We start from the raw sequence: 13,956 nt of genomic DNA, 5'->3' as shown, positions 1-13,956 counted from the left end.
GTTTAGTCAACAAACACATTTCAAGAACAAATATCTAAATAAAAAATTAGCATAGGCACAAGGGAAAATATGTTATTTTCTCTCCAGTATTAGCTCAATAATGGGAGTAAAATTATGAGAAAGATGTTGTCTGATTCTAAAATTCACTACCCTGAAAAGCTGTCATTTATGTTGGTGGCAAGAGATTCGTACATATTAAAGCACTAAGAAAACAAACTGGATAAAATTACTGAAAGACTGGCAATGAACACAGAAGTAATTTTAAAACAAAATTAATTCTAACACTTGTGAAATTTAATGCAAATCTAAAGATCACACAAAAAATCTAGGATGGAAGGGTTTATAAAAGAAAACTGAAATTGAGATAATTTTATTGCTTGCTGTTTCCTATTGCCGCCACAACAAACTATCACAAATGTCATGTTTTAAAACAATACCCCTTTATTATCTCACAGTTTGGTATATCAGGAAGCCAGCAGGCTCTTCTAGTATGTCTGCTTTGAGTCTCACAAGGCTGAAATCAAGGTGTCATCAAGGTTAGCATTCCTTTGTAGAAGCTCTGTGATGAATCTGCTTCAAGCTCTTTAAAGGTGTTGGCAGAGTTCAGTTCTCAGTGGTTGTAGGACTGAGGTCCTTTTTCCTTACTAGTGTCAGCTGGGGGTCAGTCTCAGCTTCTGGAACTACCCACATTTCTTAGCTCATGAACCCTTCCTCCATCCTCAAAGTTTGTGGTGGTGGGTTGAGTCCTTCTCATCATTCAAATCTCTCTAACCTTCCCTTTTGCCTCCTTTATCCTCTTTTTCCAAACATATCTAACTTTTCTCCCTTCCCATTCCACTTTTAAGGGCTCATGTGTTGACACCCATGTCATCTTCAGATAACATTAGACAATATCCCTATTTTAATACCATTTAGTGATATCTGAAAAATCACAGCACTATTTAGATTATTGTTTGAGTGAATAAACAGGGGACAGGAATCTTGGGTGGGGGGCAGTTTGAAATTCTGCCTATCATACCTGGTAAAGGAATTATTCAGACATATCATCATGTTTTTTCAAGATGATTCATAAATATAACTTCAAGAAATCTTTTTAACTTAAAGGAGAGTATTAAGAAATGTTTAAAATAGGATGTCTCATCCAAATCATTCAAGAGAAAAGAGAAAACTCAAACTAGATTGCAGCATAAATAAAGGAGAATAGAAAGAAGGGAACATTCAAACGAAAAAATTAGAAATAAATAAAATGTATATTATTAGAGATAATATGTGAAAATAAGTACAAAGAAACTATAAAAATATTAGATGAAAGTGTTGAGTATTGTTTAAGTAACCATGGAGTGAGAAGCACTTATGATATAAAATACAGAATCCATGTACAAAGAGATTGGTTATGCCAACTAAATAAACAGTAAATATTTCCACACACCAAGAAACAACAAAATCAGTAGTTCCCACTGTGGCTCAGCAGGAATGAATCTAACTAGTATCCACTAGGATTCAGGTTCAATCCCTGGCCTCGCTCAGTGAGTTAAGGATCTAGCATTGTGGTGAACTGTGCTGTAGGTTGCAGATGTGGCTCATATCTGGCGTTGCTGTGGCTCTGGTGGTGTAGGCCAGTAGCTACAGCTCCAATTCGACCCCTACCTTGGGAACCTCCATATGCCATGAGTGTGACCCTAAAAAAAAGAAAGAACAAAATCAAAAAGACAAATAACAAAGAGAAAACTACTTGCCACAAGGTTCCTACAAATCAGGGAAAAGCAAAGGATACAGATTCACTGTTTTTTTGGTTTGTTTGTTTTTTGTTTTTGTTTTTGTTTTTTTTTTTTGTCTTTTTGCCATTTCTTGGGCTGCTCTCACGGCATATGGAGGTTCCCAGGCTAGGGGTCGAATCGGAGCTGTAGCCACTGGCCTATGCCAGAGCCACAGCAACGCAGGATCTGATCCACATCTGAGACCTACACCACAGCTCACGGCAATGCTGGATCATTAACCCACTGAGCAAGGGCAGGAATCGAACCTGCAACCTCATGGTTCCTAGTCGGATTCATTAACCATTGTGCCACAACGGGAACTCCAGGATACGGATTCACTGTTGAAAAAAAAATAGAAATATTTTTTTAAACATCTGAACATTTGCTCAACTTCATACAAAAGAAGAAAAATAAAAACTAAAATATGCTGAGATTCTAGCTTTTAACCCATCATAGTAGCAAAATACAGAATGTCTGACAACTTTATGTAAAGGAAATATCCCTAATATTTCTGCTGGGAGTAAAGATGCATATAATCTCAGTGGAGGGTCGCTGGATAATGTCTATTAAAAAAAAGAAAGAAAATATTTTAGATCAGAGTTTTGACTTGAAAAATAATTGTGCAAATATTTTCAGGTACCTCACACTTGTTTTCCCATTGTTAATATCTCATATTAGTATGGGACATTTATCACAATTAATGAGCCTGTATTGATGCATCATTCTTAGCTATGTTATTAAGGTTTCCTTTTATCCCCCTAAAGTCCATTGTCTGTCCCAAATGTATTGAAGTAACAATTTTAGTTAGTCAGCACGCTGCCTTAGTCTCCTTTTTGCTAGGGCATTTTCTTAAACTTTCCTATTTTTTGATGACTTTGGCAGTGTTAAAGATTACCAGTCAGATAGCTGGTAAAATGTCCCTTAACTGGTATTTGCCTGTTGTTTTTCTTACAATTAGTCTGGGCATGAATTTTTGGAAGGAAGATTGAAAAGGAAAAGTGCCATTCTCATGATATATCAAGGGAATGTATTCTCAAAGTGACTTATTGCTGTTGTTCATCTAGGTCACTTGACTGAGATAGGGTCTGTCAGGATTTTCCACTATTAAGTTACTCTATTTCTTCCCCATTTCCATATAGAACCTTTTAAAAGAAAATCACTACATGCAACCAAAACTTGAGGAAGGGAGAGTGATGCTCTAACACCTTAATGATGGAAGAGCTACAAAAATTACTATATTTGGAATTCTTTAATATGAGAAGTTTTTCTACTTTGATTTGTTTATTTATTTTTACCATATATATATATATATATATATATATATATATATATATATTCAACTGTACAGCATGGTGACCCAATTCGACATACATGTATATATTCTTTTTTCTCATACTATCATGCTCCATCATAAGTGACTGGACAGAGCTCCCAGTGCTACATAGCAGGATCCCATTGCTAATCCATCCCAAAGGCAACATTCTGCATATATTTACCCCAAGCTCCAGTCCCTCCCATTCCCCCTTAGCAACCACAAATCTATTCTACAAGTCCATGATTTTCTTTTCTGTGGAAAGGTTCATTTGTGCCCTATATTAGATTCAAGATATAGGTGATAGCATATGGTATTTGTATTTCTCTTTCTGACTGACTTCACTCAGGATGAGAGTCTCCAGTTCCATCCATGTTGCTGCAAATAGCATTATTTTGTTCTCTTTTTATGGCTAAGAAGTATTCCATTGGGTATATATACACCACATCTTCCTAATCCAATCATCTATCAATGGACATTTGAGTTCCATATATTGGCTATTGTGAATAGTGCTACAATGAACATGCAGGTGCATGTGACTTTTTCAAGGGAATTTTTGTCCTGATACATGCCCAAGAGTGGGGTTGCTGGGTCATCTGGTAGTTCTATGTATAGTTTTATAAGGTATCTCCATACTGTTCTCCATAGTGGTTGTACCAGTTTACATTCCCACCAACAGTGCAGGAGAGTTCCCTTTTCTCCACACCCCCTCCAGCACTTGTTATTTGTGGACTTACTAATGATGGCCATCTTGACTGGTGTGAGGTGGTACCTCATGGTAGTTTTGATTTGCATTTCTCTAATAATCAGTGTTGTCAAGCATTGTTTCAAGTGCTTGTTGGCCATCTGTATATCTTCCTTGGAGAAATGTGTAATCAGGTCTTTACACATTTTTCCATTGGGTTTTTGGCTTTTTTGCTGGTGAGTTGTACAAGTTGTATATTTTAGAGATTAAGCTCTTGACAGTTTCATCATTTGAAACTATTTTCTCCCATTCTGCAAGTTGTCTTTTAGTTTTCTTTTTCATTTCCTTTGCTGTTCAAAAGCTTGTACATTTGATTAGGTCCCATTGGTTTATTTTTGCCTTTATTTCTGTTGCTTTGGGAGCCTGACCTGAGAAAACATTGTAAGGTTGATGTCAGAGAATGTTTTGCCTATGTTCTCTTCCAGGAGTTTTAAGGTGTGTTGTCTTATATATAAATCTTTCAGCCATTTTGAGTTTATTTTTGTTCATGGCATGAGGGTGTGTTCTAGTTTCATCAATTTGCATGCAGCTGTCCAGGTTTCCCAGCAGTACTTGCTTGAAAAGACTGTCTTTTCCCCATTTTATGTTCTTGCCCCCTTTGTCAAAGATTAATTGACCATAGGTGTCTGGGTTTATTTCTGGGTTCTCTATTCTGCTCCATTGATCTGTCTGCCTCTTTTGGTACCAGTACCACACTGTCTTGATAACTGTGGCTTTGTAATATTGCCTGGAGTTTGGGAGAGTTATGCCTCTTGCTTGGTTTTTGTTCCTCAGGATTGCTTTGGCAATTCTTTTGTGGTTCCATATAAAATTTTGGATTGTTTGTTCTAGTTCTGTGAAAAATGTCCTGGGTAATTTGAGTCTGTAGATTGCTTTGGGTAGTATGGCTATTTTTACAATATTAATTTTTCCAACCCAGAAACATGGAATATCTTTTCATTTCTTTACAACATCTTTAATTTCCTTGATTAATGTTTTATAGTTCTCAGCATATAAGTCTTTACCTCCTTGGTCAGGTGTATTCCCAGGTATTTTATTTTTGGGATGCAATTTTAAAGGATGTTGTATTTTTGTATTCCTTTTCTAATATTTCATTGTTAGAATACCAAAGTGCGACTGATTTCTGAATATTAATGTTATATCCTGCTACTCTGATGAATTTGTTGGTCAGTTCAAGTAGTTTTTGGCTTGAGTTCTTAGGGTTTTCTATATATAGTATAATGTCATCTTCATATAGTGACAGTTTTACCTCTTCTCTTCCTATTTGGATGCCCTTTATTTCTTTTGTTTGTGTGATTGCCGTGGCTAGGACTTCCAAAACTATGTTGAATACTAGTGGTGAGAATGGACATCCCTGTCTTGTTTCAAACTTGAGTGAGAAGGCTTTCAGTTTGTCTTCATTGAATATTATATTTGCTGTGGGTTTGTCATAAATGGCTTTGATTATGGTAAAGAATGTTCCCTCTATACCCACTTTGGTTTGAGTTTTTATCATGAAGGGATATTGGACTTTATCAAATGCTTTTTCTGCATCTATTGAGATGATCATCTGGTTTTTGACTTTTCTTCTGTTAATGTGGTGTATGATGTGATTGATTTACATACGTTGAATCATCCTTGTGAACCTGAGATGAATCCCACCTGGTCGTAGAGTACGGTCTTTTTGATATGCTGTTGGATTTTGTTGGCTAAAATTTTGTTGAAAATTTTTGTTTCTAAATTCATCAAAATATTGTTTTTTTCTTTTTTGGTGGTATCTTTGGTTTTGAAATTAGGGTGATGGTGGTTCCATATAATGTTTTCGGGAGTGTTCCTCTTTCTTCAACCTTTTGAAAAAGTTTAAGGAGGATGGTATAAGTTCCTCTTTGCATGTTTGGTATAATTCTCCTGTCAAGCCATCTGGTCCTTGACTTTTATTAGTAGGGAGTGTTTTTATGATATATTCAATTTCATTTCTAGTGATTGGTCTGTTCAGTAGATGTATTTCTTCTTGATTCAGTTTTGGCAGGTTGTAAGTCTCTAGAAAGATGTCCATTTCTTCTAGGTTGTCAAATTTGTTGGTATATAATTATTGATAGTATTCTCTTATGATATTTTGTATTTCTGTAGTATCCATTGTGACTTCTTCTTTTTCGTTTCTTATTTTGTTTATTTGGGTTTTTCTCTTCCTCTGTATTTATTTATTTATTAAGTCATTTATTGATTCCAATATGAACTCATAGATGTTTGTTTTATACTTTAGGTTAGAATTTGATACTGCTTTGTTCATTTTGTTGCTGAGATGTTTATATCTTTGGCCATTAACAACTCTACATTGGTTCCTGTTCCTCTCATGATTGTGTTTTGTTTTGTTTTGTTTTTGTTTTTGTTTTTGTTTTGTTTTTTGGAGTACTTTACTTTCTTGAACTATAAGATTCTCCACAATCATTTTGTATATTTTTGTCCCAACCATAAAATCAGCCAATTTCCCAAGAAGCCCTTGTTCCATTTACTGGAAAATGGCATGGAAACTAAGACCTGGGTGCCACATATGTTTCATGCTACTGAGATGTAGTTGTTTCCAGGTTTTCACTGCTAACACTAACAGAGCAAGAAAATATGTGTGTACACTAATCCATATGTATATTGATATCTATAAATATTTCTCTATAACCATCTCTGACTGTAATAAACTAACAGGAATTCATGCTGATGCCTCCAACTGTAATCCATTAACATATTCTTTACTAAAACATACTTCTCCAGAAGAGGAGACTATGTCTTTAAATATAAGTGTATGTCCAATAACTTCAATTATGTAGATTATTTCATACATGTATAAAATGACATATGCAATACTGCATTCACTATAGCAATGTTATAAAGTCAAGACATGAAAATAATTTAAGCACCAGTAGCTGCCAACTTAAACAAATTTATTCTACACATAGGTGTTATACCAGCCGTATATATTCTAGTTGGAAATGATGCCCAATTTATAAAGTATTCAATAAATTAATGAACAAATGGATGTCTGAAAGAAAGATGAATAAAAGAAATCAAACATGAAACCATAGGACAGTTTTTAAATTAAACATAAGAAACGTTTTTTTTTTTTTGGTCTTTTTTTTTTTTTTTTTTTTGGTCTTTTTTTTTTAGGGTTGCACCTATGGCATATGGAGGTTCCCAGGCTAGGGGTGCAATCAGAGCTGTAGCTGCCAGCCTACACCAGAGCTACAGCAATGTGGGCTCCAAGCCACATCTGCGACCTACAGATGAACCTACAGTTCACAGCAATGCTGGAACCTTAAACCACCGAGAAAGGCCAGGGATCAAACTCACATCCTCATGGATACTAGTCAGGTTTGTTAACCATTGAGCCATGATGGGAACTGCCAAGAAACATTTTTAATTTCATTAAAAAATCAAATTAATGTTAACTGAGGCAATATCTTTGTTACCTAAAACATTTTCTATGCTCATAAATATTGATAATAATCAGTAAACTGGTGTTACATGTGCTATTTATACTGTAAGCCAGAAAGAGATTTCTATAGGAATTTGAAAATATATATCAAATATTTAATTATGTACATGCTTTTTTTTCCAACAATTGAATTTTTAGGAATTATGCTAATTAAATAATCCCAGATTTTTGAAGGTTTAGCTATAAAATTATTAAAATAGTCACATCTCAGTCACTACATGTTCATAATAAGCTATAACCTTCAGTTCAACAACAGCATTTGGCTAAATATATATTGATAAAGATATACAATATACATAGTACTATAATGTACTAAAATCACAGTTTTGAAAGAAATACAAGTCTTGGATCATAAAGTTAGTGGAAGATGATGCCAGTACTATAGGTGATAAAAGAAAATAGCAATAAGATATCACCTCATAGCAGTCAGAATGGCCATCATCAAAAAGTCTACAAGCATTAAATGCTGGAGAGGGTGTGAAGAAAACATACCCCTCCTATACTGTTAGTGGGAATGTAATTTGGTACAACACTCTGGAAAATAGAATGGAGGTTTCTTAAAAATTTAAATATAGAACTACCATATGACCTAGCAATCCCACTCCTGGGCATATATTTGGAGAAAACCATAATTCAAAAAGATACATGAACTCCAATGTTCACTGCAGCACTATTTACAATAAATAGCCCAGGCATGGAAGTAACCTAAATGCCCAGCAAAACAGGGTTAGCTAAAGATGAGATATATATATAACACAATAACACAATATATAACACAATATATATCATAGTAATATAATGGAATACTACTCAGCCATAAAAAGAACAATATAATGACATTGCAGCAATATGGATGACCCTAGAAATTTTCATACTAAGTGAAGTAAGTCAGATAAAGATCTCAAATATCATATGAGATCACTAATATGTGGAATCTAATAAAAATGATACTAAAGAAAACAGAAAATAGAAACAGAATCAAAGATTTCAAACACAAAACAGAAACAGAATCAAAGATTTCAAAAAAAACTTACAGTTACCAAAGGGGAAATTCAGGGGTGGGGATGAATTGGAGAGGTTGGGATTGGCATACACACACTACTATATACAAAATCAATAAGTAACAATGACCTACTTATAGCACAGGGAAATCTACCCAATACTCTGCAATAACCTAGATGGGAAAATAATCTGAAAAAGAAAGGTTGTATGTATATGTATAACTGATTCACTTTGGTGTACACATGAAATTAATACATTTTAAGTAAACTATACACCAATAAATTTTTAAAACCAAAAGAGAAAAATCACAAAATTACAAAATGTAGCATTTATTTTAGTTTTAAAAGAGAGTGTTAGTATGTGGCGAGACGGAAGAAGAGAGGCAGAGACATATACTCCCTTTTAGAGAGGGATATATATATATAAATATATATATATATATATATATATATATATATATATATATATTTCCCTATGTAGATATGAAAAACAGTTGTTTCTATGTTTTAAGTTACTTAAATACTATGGGAGTTCCTATCATGGCTCAGCATTTAATGAACCCAACTATTATCCATGAGGACATGGGTTCAATTCCTGGCCTTGCTCAGTGTGTTGGGGATCAGGCATTGCCGTGAGCTGTCGTATAGGTCACAGATGCAGCTCAGATTCCGTGTTGCTGTGGCTATGGCTCCGATTAGACACCTAGGCTGGGAACCTCCATATGCCACCAGTGAGGCCCTAAAAAGATAAAAATAAATAAATAACTAAATAAAGCCTTCCTTTAAAAATAAATAAATAAATAAATAAATATTAAATCTTTATCTTATAGATTCTTAGAGAAGTTTTAAAGTTTTCATAATATACACACATTACATTTGTAATTAGCATATACATGTTTAGAGAAGAGAAACCTCAATAAAACATGAACAAAGGACACTGGGTAATTTTTTTTCTCACAATTTTCTGTGTTATTATTGAAATGTCTTCTAATGAAATTAAAAGGATAACAGCCTTAGTGATTTGTAACATTTTTCTCTCAAATTTAAGGTTTGTATAATCATTTCCATTTAAAAAGTCTGTAGTAAGAACCTGAGTCAGAATGGAAAAATAAATTGCAGGTAATAAAAATCAATTGCAGGGGGACAGCCAGGAAGCCATAGGGAAACAATAATAAATCCATACTCTTCCAGAGATTGGGAATTAGGTCAGTCAGCACACACTTAACTCAGTACTCCACTGGAGCGAAATTAAAATTTGTAGGAATCCCATCAGCAGGCTCACTGTTGGCCCATTTGCAATTCTGAAGAATCTCTTCACCTCCTTTCTCAATCCAGACATCATACTCCCTCATTTATCTTTCACATGAGCTCCTTTCTATAAGAAAGGCATTTTCTTTTTGTTTATTTTTCCCTTTCTTTCAATTTCAGCAAAAATTAAGCAGACAAATGACCTTCTTAAGCAGCTTGCCTAAAGAAAGGAAAGTGTTACTTCAGAATGCTAAAAGTAAATGATGTGCTTACATAAATTACCAGTAAACTTTCCATTTACCTGGTTACAGGGATACCTGAATCACCTATCAAAGATGGAAACCTGCAGTGACACAAATAGCCTAAAATGTGACTAGCAGGATTTATTATCACCATCTATAAAGCTGTCCATTGAGTCACTTATGTTTTGACATGAGCAGGAAGGACAGACATGCAGAGACACACACACATTCCTCAGATTCAGACGTTCAACTTGAGTAGCTGAAACATTTGTTAACAACCTTCTGCAATAACAGAGAACAATTTATTTTGGGTGTTTTTTAAGGGAGAGTAAGGAGAATATTATTAGTAGCCTGCATGTAAAAGAATTTGGCAAAAAAAGACATGTTATTCTCCAATTCTGAATGAGACTTTAAAGCAATCTCAAATTCTATGTATTATACAGAACTGAGACAATCTTATGTCTTCACAGCACTGTCAAAGACAGCATTAAAGTATTCTGTCTTCAATTTTGCTATGTACTTTTATTATTGGGGAAAAATGAAAATTAAATAATATATATTTTTAATTCTGCAAAGTCTATTATAGACACACATATGCACACACATACACAGGGCATATATACACAAATACACGCATTTTCTTTCTATCAACACACTGTACTGTCATTATTTACATAATTATGCTAATGTATAATAATAATGTGAAGGGATGTTTTCTATGGGAACTTCACACCTTTTGCTTTTCCCAGCTTCTAAAGTACAAAAGAATGGGCACTAAACCACCTGTTTAATAATGTATGCTTCTACAAAGTGAAAGGATTAGCAGAAAGCAATGTTACCAATGCCTTTCTAAAACCTTTTGGAAATAAAAACAGAATCAGAATAGAATCAGGGAAAATATTTACTTTGTTATTTTAAAGAGATGTAGTAGAAAACCTTTACATAAAGAACGGAATAACTTGTTTTTTAAAATCATGACTATTTGACAGTTCTTATTCTTGTCCTCATACTTGGTATACCTTTGGCAGATGGGGTTTCCAAAAAGAAACAATAGGATGGAATCCCTTAGGTGATATCAGATGTTAATTTGGTGGGAAAGTTGAACTTGTTTAATTTTGCAAATGCTGTATTGAGGGTTGCAAGTTAGAGAGAAAACATAATGAATGTCTAGTTCTCCCAAGTTTCATTCACAAGGATGTTCATGTAGCTTTTAAGGCTTATAAAACACATTCTTTATAGCCAATATTTTTAATAGTTATTTCCCCAATACAATTTTTTTTTCTCTATTCACAATAGCCAAGACATGGAAACAACCCAAATGTCCATTGACAGACGATTGGATTAGGAAGATGTGGTATATATACACAATGGAATACTACTCAGCCATAAAAAAGAATGAAATAAAACACTTTTATGCGCACTTACTTTTTAAATATATGCTAACAACCTTTTGAGGGTGGAAAGGACCTTTAATTCCAACATCACTTCAAACATGGTGAAGAAACAGAGGCACAGATAAGTTCCAGGCTAGGGCTCACCCAGAGCCATGAAGTGAGCATTAGAAGCAGGACACGGACTTCACTATTGCCTTTAAAAATATGTTTTTTTTCCAATATATTAAACAATTTTGATTGCTCAGCAGTGGTAGAATATAAGGTTTTACCAAAGCTTTTATTTTTTTTAATAAGAGCTTCAGCGGGTAAATCTTAGGGAAATATGTATTTTACCAGCTCTCTAAAGATGATTGTATAGAACAAAGTATGTTACCAACAGGATCAAATCATTTGCTCTTTTTTTTTTGTGGAGGTCACTTTTTAAATGCATAAAATATAATTTAATGAAACAGAAACTATATTTTACTATTTTTAAACAGTTCCTATTGGGGGCATATGATTATTTGCAAATGAGGCTTCTAGGTCTTTCTTCAACACTAATCTCAGGAAAATCCTGGAGTGTATAAACAATTCAGTGTTATAAACTCTACAACATTCTCAGGAAAATCTGTAGGTATCTGAATACCTATGCCAAGAAAATAAGAACAACAAAAAAATCAGAGTCAAGAATTTTTTTTTTCAGGGACTAGCAAATCATACTCTTTTCTTTAGCAGTATTTTTCAAACCTGGCAGATCTTCCTTTTCTTCTAGTCTACCTCAGGATGATTTATGGGATCTCTGAATCTGGCTCAAGATGAAATACTTGTTGAGCAATTAAATATTTAGAGGTATAAAGTTTGAAGTTCAAGTACTTGTCTACATGTGTAGAAGAGTTTGTGACTTGTTTCATTCAATGAACATTTATATGCTAGGCATGAAGTAAGGAACTAGAGAGAAAATAAAAATGAAACACAGCTCCATCCTCCAGAAAATCACAACATAAGGAGAAGAACATGAAAAAAATGCAATAAAATGACCTGTACCAGTGTGGGTCTTAAGGGCAAGGACTTTGCCATTATTTTGTTTGCTACTGTATCTTTTTTGTAATTTTTTATTACTGTATAGTTGATGTTCAGTGTTGTGTCAATTTATGCTATACAGAAAAGTGACCGAGTTATACATATATATACACATACTTTTTCTCATACTATCCTCCCATCACGTTGTATCCCAAGAGATTGTATATAGTTCCCTGTGCTATACAGTAGGACCTCATTGCTTACCTATTCTAAATGTAATAGTTTGCATATACCAACCCCAAGCTCCCCATCCATCCACTTCCTCCCTGTTCCCCTTTGGCAACAACAAGAGCATCAATAAGAATAGTCAGGGGCTCAGTAAATATTTGTTGACTTGAAAATTTGAGAAATAATATTTTTATCTAATTAGAAGGCTGATAGATATGATAAAATATTTTCTCATTTTCCTATAGGTGTCTATTTGTGACCTCTACATTCATTCCATTGTCTTTAGGTAACCATGATTCTTTCGCTTGTGGGGTCATATCCCCAAGAATTATCACTGAGTGAACTTCCTTTTACTTCTCTTTTGCTAATTAGTTCAGATGACCTCTATGAACCTCCAAAATTTTCACTGAATTAGGTTTTCAAATGTATCTCCTTCAGATAGTACTTGTTTATATTGAGATACTACCCAGTAATGAGACACTTGGTAAGGAATCAATTATAAGTTTTTTGCCCCTCTTTACTGGGAGATAAAATACAATGAAATTATCCTCATCTTACATGTTGGATACTGTTGTGAGCCTCATAGGCCCCTTCAGGACCAAGACCCTCGTTCCCCCAGATGCTAGGAGTGTGGGCAGCTGATAGCCCTCCTTGAATTTCCCCTGTCCAAAGTCATGCCACCTCTACAGAAGCAGCTGGCATCTAGTGACATGTCCATGTGCCTCGAGGCAGAAAAACATCAAATGGCCATCTCAGCCGAGAGTCCATTGGGATCAATTGAGGCCTTCTGTGGGACTGCACTCATATTGATCCTCTTCCTCTGCCTTCCTGATCCTGCGCCTTCATCACAAGTATTCCTAAGAGTTCTTTCCAATAAACCTCTTATACATATATCTCTGTTCCATAATTTACATCCCTGACAACCCAACTTTATATTAAGGCATATTTGGAATTTGCATAACTAGGATGAAGTTACTTATCATCTATGGACATTGATTTTATTCTATCTGTAATATTAAAATATTGAAGAAGGTGATTTCCAAGGGCCTTCTTACCTCTGCAGTTGTATGATTGATTCCACCATGCAATAATGTTATTATGAGATAAATGGGTGGTAAATTCCATAAATTTTTGCAAGAAAGAAATCATGATTATTATCGATCTTGCAGAGGAGTATTTGGATAACACTGTTCATATATAATTTTCATATCAAGATGACACAAAAATACTTTCTCATTTGTCTTCTAGAAGACAATTCTCTAAGAATCTTATTCTGACTTGCTGACTTGATATATGAAGGAGTTCTTTCCTTGAGCAAAAATTGACAGAACTGGTTAGTAAGTCTCTCACTTCGAGCTCAATGACAGAGTGGGGAAGTAAAATATAAAATTAGAACAGAATCAGTATGGTGGAAATCTGTAAAGGCCTCCAAACAGTTAAAAGTTTTGAACCACATTTCATAGTGCAACAGCAGTCATTGCTGTTATAACACTACTAACAGCCTCCTCACCACCACCCCTCCCCCAGCCACCTTCACTGGATATGTGCTATGTGCCGGCCATTG

At 34.5% G+C, this 13,956-nt stretch overlaps 1 protein-coding gene across 21 annotated transcripts in view; it reads right to left on the bottom strand.

The window, feature by feature from the left end:
• GRM7 (glutamate metabotropic receptor 7) overlaps nt 1-13,956 on the bottom strand; it is an 894,437-nt gene that overhangs the window by 520,824 nt on the left and 359,657 nt on the right. The gene's annotated exons all lie outside the window — the stretch shown is intronic.

Source organism: Sus scrofa, chromosome 13 (assembly GCF_054392235.1).
Source record: "Sus scrofa isolate SSC_HxYL_T2T_F1_AM1 chromosome 13, Sscrofa_HxYL_maternal_Yorkshire_Landrace_v2.0, whole genome shotgun sequence".
NCBI classification, from domain to species: Eukaryota; Metazoa; Chordata; class Mammalia; order Artiodactyla; family Suidae; genus Sus; species Sus scrofa.
Note: the sequence above shows the minus strand (reverse complement) of the source record. Positions and strands in the feature narration are given on the sequence as shown.